Source organism: Muntiacus reevesi, chromosome X, assembly GCF_963930625.1.
Source record: "Muntiacus reevesi chromosome X, mMunRee1.1, whole genome shotgun sequence".
NCBI lineage: Eukaryota > Metazoa > Chordata > Mammalia > Artiodactyla > Cervidae > Muntiacus > Muntiacus reevesi.
This window is the reverse complement of record NC_089271.1, coordinates 97139387-97150213: the sequence shown is the minus strand read 5'-3', so window position 1 is coordinate 97150213 and position 10827 is coordinate 97139387. Positions and strand designations below refer to the sequence as shown.

Sequence of the window (10827 nt, the reverse complement as noted above, 5' to 3'; positions counted from 1 at the left end):
AAACTTGTGGCATCATTGGGGGACCCAGGAGGAGCCCCTTCTGCTTCAGGGTGCATGACTCATGGAAGGTGACACCCCCCAAGGTCAGGAGCCCAGCTGGGCCAACTGCTGAGCAGCAGGCAATGTCCAGTGACCAGCCCGTCCTGGGCTGGCCTCAGCACTCAGCTATTGAGCAAGATCCTTGGCAAAGCACGTGAATTGCTGCTGCTTCAGTTGAAAAAGGATCACGGGGACCAGACTGAAGCCTGCATGGGGTGTGGGCTTCCAGCCTCATCTGGCTCACCCGCATCATGTGAATAGTGTGGACAGACAGAAAGAACACAGACTCATAGTTCTTGTTCAATTCTTTATTTACTCCTGTGGAGATTCGCTCCACTTTATTAGAACCAGGAATCGATTTTTGATTACAAGAGAGTACTTTTGAGTGTCCCTAGGAACCTGGGAGGTCAAGGATTGGGCTTGTCCTTGACCTGCTCACAGAGGACACACTTGTAATCTGAGGATTCTCCCTGCTCCTCCTCTGCTGAAGGGGCCTCTTTTGGAGCTGTGACTGACAGGGCCACCATCAGGATGGAGGAACAGGTGTTGTACAAGGCCATCACTGAGGCACAAGCTGGGTACTCCGGGGGGCTCTCGGGCATTTGCGCTGTGCTCTCCCTTCCAGAAGTAGCCAGCTGTACAGACGTGGCATTGCTGGACATGCCCTTTCCACTGGGGCCACCCTGCTCGCTGGGGAGATGGTTTGCCCTGGACCGCCCAGCTACACTGCCCATAGACCAAAGGTAAGAGGACACAAATGATTGCCGGCTGGGGGTTCTGTGAGCAGGTTGGGTTCCCTTCTGGACTTTCTTGCCCGCCTATTGGTGCAAGTTGTGTTGGAGTCGAGGAGAGTGTCTAGTCGCCACTGCTCGCTTCTTTCTCTTTAGGATGTTCTGCAGGAGGAGAGGTTTGTCTCTCTGAAAATTGGAGTTGTGATAGATCTGAAAAGAAATGAATCACTTTAGACAGCAAGGGGGAGAAGAGGCCTTCCTTGCTGCCTTCTTCCCCACCACTGTTCTGGCCATGCCTATGTGTGGAGACAAGTTCTCTTCATTCTGGCAGGTTATGAGGCCCTAACATGTTACTCCCTAGAGTTCCCCTGGTGCCATCCTCGCCTGAGGCTTTACTGGCCCTCCCTTACTTCAAATGGCCCCTCAGGGTCTAGAGTCACCCCGGTGGATCAAGTCTCATGGGGGTGGAGGAACACGACAGACCCTGGTTCTCCTCTTTCCTTAACCACCCTCTCAAGAGAACAGTGTTCTCCTGGGAAATGAAAACCATCCAGCACTCAGGTCATCTAGTCTAGCCTCCCTAGAAGGGCTTTCTACATTACCATCAAGTTATTCTCTGCAGAGCAACCCAAAGGGCAGATTTTAATGAAACCATACAGGTTCAGTTCATAGATGAAGCTCTTAATGCTGTCTGTCTCGAAGATCTGGTCCATGCCTCTGCACAGAAGGACCTCTGTCTGGAAACGATCTGCCTTGATGACCACCATGTCTCCCTCGCCATTCCAGTGCACAGAGGTGAAGGCCAAATCCTCCATGATCCTCCAGAGCTTCCTGGGGAAGGACAGCCCGAGGATATCATTGTTCTCTTCCTCGGCCATTTCTGGGTTCGGGCCCTGTGGGGGCAGATTGTCATGGAGGCCTGGATTGGGGCTCTCAGGTTGGTCACCCTGCTTCTCCAGAGCCTCCCCTGAATCCATGTTTGGATCTGGGGACGAATCACAGGGATTCCCTGCTGCGGGCTCCCCATGAGTTGATGGGGCCAGCGGAGTTGCCCATGCCTCATGGGAACTCTGAGTAGCCATGGAGCCAGTCTAGCTCAGGAGCATTATCTACCCAAGCATTGAATGCTCAGTGCAGAACAGCCTCCAAACCAGGGATGGGGTGCCCCACAAATACTCTCTGAAGATTCTAGAATCTGGGTTGTGGGCTAGACAGTCAATTGAGTGGTCAGCTTCCTCAATTTTTCTCATGATGTCACAAAGGTGATGTGGAGAGGCAGCCCTGGGTAAGGGGGCCTGGGGATGGAGATGGGATCCCCAGCTTGTCTCTTGTCTGAAAGTACAGAAAAGTTTGTTTCTGGTTGCCTGAAAAGGCTCCCATCTGCTGCCAAGTGCCTTGTTTCAGGGGGCCAGGCCCTGGATGGGTTGACAAACGTGCCCCTGGCCCTACCCTACCAATGTGCAGGCCTGTGGTTGGCTTTTGCTGCAGGGCCGGGTCCTGGCAAGTCCTCGCTCAGCTACCACTGTGAGAGATCCCAAGGGTCCCATGGGCCCGTGGCGACTGTCCCTCCCAGAAGATGGGATCCATAGCAGGCTGGTAGGCCTAGCCTGAGTTGGTGGTCCCACCACCCCCACCCCACTGGCCATGACCTTTCCCCTCTTCAGGCTTTGATCTCTTCTGTCTGCTGCTGGTGCTTTAGAAAAGGACAGACTAAAAGCATAAGAAGCAAGAATTCACTATAGTATTTTGTTTATTTTATTTTCTAATTCTTCCACCAATTATATACTGGTAAGTAAGTTTGCCTGTGCAAAATAATCGTAATTCCAATCCATGTTACCTTACTCAGGTTCAAAAATAAAATGGGACAGTTTTCGATCTCTTTTACAAAACAGCAAAACTCTGGTCCTTAAACTGGGTAAGTACAAATACAGTGTGATCAATGCCATTCATGAAGTTAGATATTGAAATTTATTAAGTTTTCAGCTGAAAAAAAATAAAGAAACATTTGAACAATTTCTTAAGAAAACAGAGATGAATCTCCATGTCATCATAGAGAACAGGAACCCAATGCTGCTACACACGGGATTCCCCCAACTGGCCCGGGCCCTCACTACTGAGAAAGCTGACCACTCCCTCTTCAGTCACAGAACGAAGGATCACCTGGATGCTCCTCTGTCTCAGGGCACATCTTCCTCCTCCCTCTCAGCCTCTGCAGACAGGGATGGGAAGACCCTGGAAAACCTTTCATTGATCCTGAGCAGATACACTGTGACTTGCCACTTACTGGTCTTCGCATAGGCCCAGGGACCCCACAGGAACTCATAGCGAGCAGGGTCGCTGTCAGGCACCTGTCGGTACACCAGGTAATCCTCCTGCACCCACACGTGTGTCAGCAGCTCCCTGGGATCCCCAAAGACAGAGTGCTCCTTCCCAGGACACGCCCCCATCCTGCTGAGTGTTTCTCAGACCACTTCCTCAGGGGCACAGTCTCCATTTCGGATGATCAGGCTGAGGACCAGCACCCGGAGGCCGGCCTTGGGCATGCTCTGCACACTGCTCTGCATTGCTTCATAGGCAAGGCCCGGGGTGGGGACCAGGATGTAGATGTGCTCTCTGGGGCCCACCTCCTTCACTGCCATGCCAAAGACCAGCTGTAGGCACTGGGAGGCTTTACGGAAGACCATAGGGAAATGGTCCTGAATATCTGAGAGGATCGTATTCAGCATTGGGTCTTGGTGATTAGCTCCTTGACATGATACTTGAGGAGCAGGAACTTCACCAGGATAGCCATCATCTTTCAGAGCTTCCTGGGGCAAGGCCTCTGCAGGGGTGGAGGAGGAGACTGGGGGAGAGGAGGCTGAGGGGGTTTGCAGCCTTCCCTGCCTCAGACCCCGGGACCTGTGCCTCTACCTGGCCCTGGGCATCACCTGGGCCCTGAAGGTCTTCCTCAGGCTTGCTCAGCTCACTCATCTTGATCCCAAGTGTTATGCCTGCCTGAGATGGAACCACAGACAGGAGAGAGGCAGGGGAAAGATGCAGACCATGTGTCTGGAGGAGATAGGGGGTGTGAGTAGTCTCACCTGTGAAACACACCCTGGGAAGTCTGAAACAGGCCACTTACAGGTTTCCTCTTGAGGGGTGCTCTTCCAGTGAGGCTGGACACCTGGCTACTTGAAGGAGGAGGAGTGGTGTTTCCAAAGGGTGCAGTCAGCACAGCCAGAGGTTCCTGGGCTGACATGGTTTGGGGATATAGACCTTGTAGTTTCCCCTCTGTTCTGGGAAGGGGTGCCCCTGGTGCACACTCAGGACACCCTCCTCACCTTGACTCCTGGCGCTTCCTGGACCTCCTCTGCTCTCTGACCTCAGGACATGGGCCTCAGACCTCTGCTTCACCTCCTGGTTCCTGGAGCTCCTGTGAGAGACATGGAAGGGACACCTGGGGGGTAGACTGAAGTATATCCCTGGGCCTTCTGTGCTGGTAGGAGGGGTGGACTCTGTGAGGTTCCCTCCCCCAGTTGTGGGGTAGGAAATCCCCTTAGGGCTCCCTTGTAGTGCTCATATTTCCCCTGGCATGACCTGGTCCCTCCTCTTTGGAGGCCTGCGGGGAAACTCAGAACAAGATCCGAGTCTGAACAGAAAGTGCTGATGGGCCCCACGTGTGGCCGCACCTGCCCAGGGCCTCCTGTGGGTTCTGGACTGGGGAGATGCTTGGTCCTCAGCTCCTCCTCACATCCTGCCTGGCCTCCTAAAACTGACCATAGGGACAGGATGGGAGTCTGCTTAGTTCTCCCTCTGTATCCAGGGAGTACACCCTCTGTGGACCTGAACACTCCCCACTCTGGCCTAACATCTCAGATCCTGAGGTCCCTAAGCCATAGATCAGGAAATTGCTCATACCGCTCTGGGGCCTCCAAGACCCCCATCAAAGGCAAGGATCCCTCCCTGTCTTAAGGTCTAACCACCTCACTCATTCCTACTGTGGAGCCTGGACTCCAGGCAGGGTCTGGGATTGTCCTGTACACCATTTTGAGACCTTTCTGCATTCACGAAGTCTTCAGTCTCTCTGAGATCCCCATGTCAGGAATTCAGACAGGCCTAGTGTGCTCATCTCATACCAAGGTCTCCCAGGGCTGACTACAGGGGCGGGGATCTGTGGGGTTCTGTTGGTCCTCAGGCAGGGTCCCCTCTGTCCTCTTTCAGGCACCTCACCTTGCCTCTTGGCAGGACCTGGGATTCTCACTTCTCCCCAACTGAAGCTCTGCCCTTTATACCAGGGTCCCAGTCTCTCCAAGACCCAGATGTCAGGAAGACAGACCATGCCTGTTGCATTCATCCTACTCCATGATAGCCCTGAACTGACAACAGAGATGAGCTTCTCTGAGGTCTCCTCTAATTGGGGTCCAACATCCCCTCAGTCTTCCCTCAGGGTCCTTACCTAAACTCCTTCAGAAACTAAGAATCACCCCTCCAATGTCTGAGGTCTCACCCCTTATATCAACTCTCCAGTGTCTCTGAGACCCGGTACTCAAGCCTACACCAGAGTTGTCCCAGGCTATCAGACGGTTCTGGGACCTGTGGGATTCCCTGTGTCCTCCCTCAAGGTCCTCATATTGATCCCTGGCAGGTCCGGGGATGCCCCTTGTGTTGACTAGAAGCAGGACCCTCACACCAAGGCCAACAATTCACTGGGTCCCTCAGGGGTGTCTGCAGAGATGACATCAGGGCTCCATGCCCAGGGCTTTCCAGAGCTGAGATGATACTCCAGGCCATTCTCAATTCTCCTTCCACTCTTCACTTTGACTCTCAGCAGATCTGGGCACCACCATCTGTTCCTGAGCTTGCTACACTTAGAACCAGGCCCTCCCTAGATAAGACCCTGGAGAGGCAAGCAGGAGTAGGGGGCTCATTCCTACAACCATGCCAGGGTCTCCCAGGGCTGAGAGCATTGACGACCTGGATGTCCTAGGGTTCCAGAACCCCCTTCAGGGTTCTACCTTGACTCCTAGCACAGCTGGGTTCCTTTACTCTGCTGTCCTGAACCCGGGCACCGGCCCAGACCCTCACATCTCCCCTCCCATCAAGATCAGTGAGGTTACATCTGAATGCTGTGACACCTGGTCCCCTAGGGCTGTCAGGAGGGCTTCATATGCATCCCCTGAGGGCCATCAGTCTCCTCTAGTCCTCACCTCAAATCTTTGCAGGACGTGGGCACCTCCCTCTGCTCATCTGAGGCTGTGCCCCAAAGACCAAGCCTCTGACTCCCTGAGTTCACTGAGGAAATGAGGAGGTGTGCGATCTCAGCCTGACAGCCCAGACTAGGGCCCCCAGAAATCCCAGTCAGGGTCAAACTGTGTTCTATAGTACCCACTGTTCTGGGGTGACTGGACCCCCTCATCCTCTTTCAGGAGGGGGTCTCCTTAACCCATGAGAGAAGGCTGCAGTCCTAGTCCTAGCACAGATGCTGGATGAGGGGCTGCCATGACCATGACCGGAGGGAAGCACAGGGAACCATTTGCCTTCCCATGGGAGCCCCTCAGTGTCACCAGACTTCAGAATCTTTTGTGTAAATGATGTTGTTTTGGCTGAAGCGGGTCAGCAGTGGCTGGTGAGTTAGCAAGAACTCAGCAGCCTGGAGATGGCCTTGGCTGCTCATAGTGACTTTACACTCCTCCTCTCTGGGATATCCCCAGGGTTGTCTCCTGGTGGCTCTCTTCCACTGGTCTGCACGGATACCCTCCCCCTCTCAATGGTCTTTCTTGTGCAGAGTGTCCAGAGGGGCTCTGAGGGCCAAGAATTTGTGAATTGTGGGTTGTAAGTCCCCACTGGTCAAGCGACTTTAGACTCTTCCCCCAGGAAGGAGAGACATTCTGGAGTTGTGTGGGTGGCTGATCTGCCTTGCCCTGCCCCTGGGGCCCCTGAGGGTCAAAGACTCAGCCTCATAGCTCTCCAGCCCAGCCTCTACAATGGTCTGGTTGCCACCAGCCCACCTACAAACCCCAAGAGCATTGCTCAGAGGCCAGAGGTGCTGCCTGAATGAGGTTTGGGCCTCCCCAGGTTTGCTGAGGGCAGGAGCATACAGACTTCATCATCTGGGGGGTTGCATGGGGCCTCCAGGTCCCCTCTGACTGGGACCTCAGATCCTGGGGGTCGGGACCTTCCCTCCCTATCCAGAGGCTCAGCGGATGGCTGAGAACCTTGCTGCCCAGTCAAAGTATGTTCTTGTGGGGTTGGGCATGGACAAGACCCAGGCTGTGGCGTCTCATCAGCCTCCCTGTCAGTCTGTAGTTCAATTTATTCCAGGACCTTGGCACATGACAGTTCCCACAGAGTCCCAGGCAGTTCCTCCTGCAGAGAGTTGGCACTCCAGATCACCACCAGCTTTGCTCACCACAGGCTAAGCCTTGTTTCTGTCATTCAGAAATCAACCTCTTCCAGCTTCCCCACCTCATCCCTGTTTGGCCATGTTACCTCCCTTTGAGAAGCAACAGAGCAAGGAAGCCCAGGGGATGCAGGGGTCACAGAGAACCCAAGATGAGCACTGGGCCAAGGGAGGCTCAGGCAGAGCTGGTGGGAAGTGAGTTGGCCATGGATCACTGGCTCCCCAGGGTCTGCCAAGCTGAGCCTCCAGGGTCACCCTTAACTCTTTGGAGCACTTGTGGGGCAGGCCTCCTCTCTGAGATACGCTGTCTGGTTGAATTGCATTTAACTCTCCAAAACAATGTAACCTGTACAGCCTTGGGGACAGAACTTAACCCATACTTCTAGAGCCGCCTGGCCTCTCCTGTTGACCTGGGCTCACGTGTGACTTGAGACAGTTTGACTGTCCATGGCCACCCCATCAAAGTCATGCTCCCTCCCTACACTCCTGTGTGATCTTAGGCTGCTGACTGCCTGGCCCCGGAGGACGTGTGCTTAGCCACTTCACTCTGCAGACATCAGTCAAAATCTACCAAGGACTGAGTGGTGGGAGTGAAGTACCACATGGATCTCTTTTGATGTCAGGCAGCCTTAACTTGGTAAATAAAAGGTGCCTTTTGTGACAAGCAGATGACTTGAGATTGCAATTGGCTCATCTCCGCTTTCTCTGTAGATTTACAGGTAAGCAGGTGCCACACATGCTGAGGTTTCTGGGAACATGATTTTTAAATAACAACATCTGCAGGTGATTCCATGTCAGGAGGCATACGGAAGTCAAGACCAAAAAACGAATGAAACCTTCTGAAATTTAAGGTGTCCTCCAGGCAGCAGACCTTCGTAAGGGGCTGCATTTGACTTGGAAGTGAGCAGCCTAGTCAGGCGTCACAGCAGCTCAGTGCTGTGACTGACAGAGCCCTGGCCTGCACCACCTCGGGTCCTTTCTCAGGGTCTCCTCTGCCTGCGCCAGACTGCCAACAAGGGAGACCCAGGCTTCTGCTTCCAGTGGACTGGCACTGTTCCCTCACCTGATCTCAGAGACATTGTCTCTGCAGGGCAACCCTGGAGGACTAGTTGCTATGCTCCTCAGGACAAACACTCTTTTAAGAGAAAGCATGTTATAAACTGGACACCCCAGCGAGCAGAGGGTGCTGAGTTGTGACACTCTTGGAATGCTCATCTGAAAAAGGAAAAGAAAAGAGAGATAAGAAAATGTCACCAGATGCAGGCCCTGCAATGAAGCCAAACCTCGGAGCTGCTCGGAACCACAGGTTCCAGCCCTGTGTGTCTCAGGATAGTAAGGGCTCTTTCAGGGCCCCCGATAAGGGGAGGCCTAACTTCTCATCTGTCAAGTGAGGAGCCTGCGGGACAGTGTCCCTGAACCCATGAAGCCACTCCACCAGGCTCTTGTCAAGCCCTTGATGCATCTTTTCAATGAGTGGGTGCAGAGTGTCTGAGGGGCTTCCATGGGTGTGCATGCGGTACCTGCATTGTGCCAGAGGTGGGCAGCCATTTGTTTTGACTTCTCGAGCAAGCAGCTGCCGAGGGGACTGAAATGCTCAGCCAGGTCCAGGATGGAGGTACTGAAGAAGTGTGCTGGGCAGGAAATCCCTCGTGTTTTCAGGCTCTTACTTTCCTGCAGTGTTCTGACCACAGGGCCACCTCTACCTGTCTGAATAGGGTACATACTTGGGGTCCTCTGGGAGTGTGCTTGAAAGGGGTGGGGATTATGGGAAAGATTGGCTGCATATTATGGGAAAGAGGGACTCCCTGAGCAATAAAGTAGAAGGAATTCTGGGCCTGAGCGGTCAATGTCAGGTTGGGGTCTGGCCTGGCAGCCATGAGGGCACCCATGTGGTGCACAGAGGCACCAGCATGGCCACTGGGAGCTTCCCAGGGGGCAGGCTGAAGATCTGGGTGGGTCACAGTGATGGGGCCCCCCACCATCATGGGAGGACACATCTGGGCAGGAGGCCAGGTGAAGCAGAGCTATGGGCTCTTGATGTACAGTGCCAATTCTGTTAGGACAGGGATTAGAGAGACTGGAGCCTGTGTGCGCCTGGGCTGCCAGGCATCAGGACCCATCAAGGGGTGTGGGGCTGCTGTCCCCAGACCAGCAGCTGGGGAGGCATAGGTCTCGGCTAGGGTGGTAACGGGGGGAATTCCAGGTGGCTCACAGTCCCCTGGGCACCCTCAGGGGAAAGTGAAAAGCCATCCTGTGGCTGCATGGTGCTGGGCACAGGAGGGTTGCCCAGGGCGTCTGGCCTGCCCTCCACCTGCCGAGACGTAAACTTAACGCTCCTTCTCCTCTTCATCTTCTCCAGGAGGTGTGGGCTGTCTCTCTTAAACAGAAGACTGTAGCAGAACTGTAACTGGGGTTCTCCGAGAGAGAGAGAGAATAGCAAAGTTCAAGTCTCACAAGGCTTACTGAAACCAGCACCCTCCAGCTAGGCCCTTGGGTGCCCTCAGCCAGCCATCCCCACGCCTCTTTGGAGAAAGTGGGACCCTGTTCCACAGGAGGCAGTGCTTCAACTTGCCCATCCTTGAGGCTCACTAACTCATCATCACCTGTTGCCCTTGGAAAATGACTCAGAGTGGCCCAAGAGTATCCATATAAGACCCAGAGAGGGGACTTGACATTTGCAGTGGGCAGACTGCAGAAGCTTCTCTGCTTTCTATGCAGGTGTCGACCCCTGGCCTGCACTTTCTTGGCGGACCAAAACACTTGCCATCTTTCTCCCACCAGATGGACACAAAGCGGTGTCCACTTCCTGGGAAAAGGGAGGAAGAGGAGGCTGCCCTCTCCCCCAGGCAGGGCACCGCACTTGGTGTGTAGCCTCTTCAACAAAGTCTCTTCACTCAAAGCATGGAAAGCATTCTCTTCCAGAAGCAGCCTGAAGTTTTGGTGGCTGGTGGGCACGGGCTGGTCCTGGGCAACTGAAAGGTCCCAGCTCCCTGAGCTGAGGGCCCGAGACCTTGTGTATGGAAGAAAGGGAGCCCCCCCCCAATATCGGGCACACAGTCCATTACAGGGCCTTCCTTGTCCACAGTCATGTGGAGGGTGGTGTGTCCCTCCTTCCTAGAAAGGGTACATTGCAATGGTCAGGAGCAGTTCATGCTCACAAGGGTGCTCAGCCCCTCAGCAAAGGTCTCTGCTTGCTCGGGGCCGACATCACAAGGCAGTCATTAAGTGACCTAATATAGGGCCAGTTGCACCCAGGATGGTCAGCGTGTCAGAGTTCTGGTCCATGCTTGTCATGGCAATGGGCATCATGACACTTGGGCATGGGCGTGAAGTCAGGCTGAGCATTTGTGTAAACCAGTCATAGCCTTCTGGTCCTGGAACCCCAGGGCCAGGCAGACGCACACCAACAGACATGCAACCCTCAAAGTTAGCCCCTCCTCTGTGTTCACAGTTGCCTTGAGGGTATGGCATGGCACTCTTGAGCTCAAGCACAGCCATGTCCAGGGTGGGGGTCCATGGTCAAGAGTACAGGCATCGGGTCCTCTGTGCACTGTTGCTGGCTGGGTAGCCAGTCCCCCACACAGACCCTCTCTGGGACCTGCCATTGTTCTGTGGGAGCCCCAGGTTGGGGGCTGTAGATGTGGTGGGTGAGGTCCCAGGGACACAGAAGGAGGACAG

The 10827-nt window shown here is 54.4% G+C and overlaps 1 pseudogene; it reads right to left on the bottom strand.

The window, feature by feature from the left end:
- Window positions 1–446: 446 nt before the first annotated feature.
- LOC136153550 (heat shock transcription factor, X-linked member 3-like) lies at window positions 447–1852 on the bottom strand (annotated as a pseudogene).
- Window positions 1853–10827: the final 8975 nt, after the last annotated feature.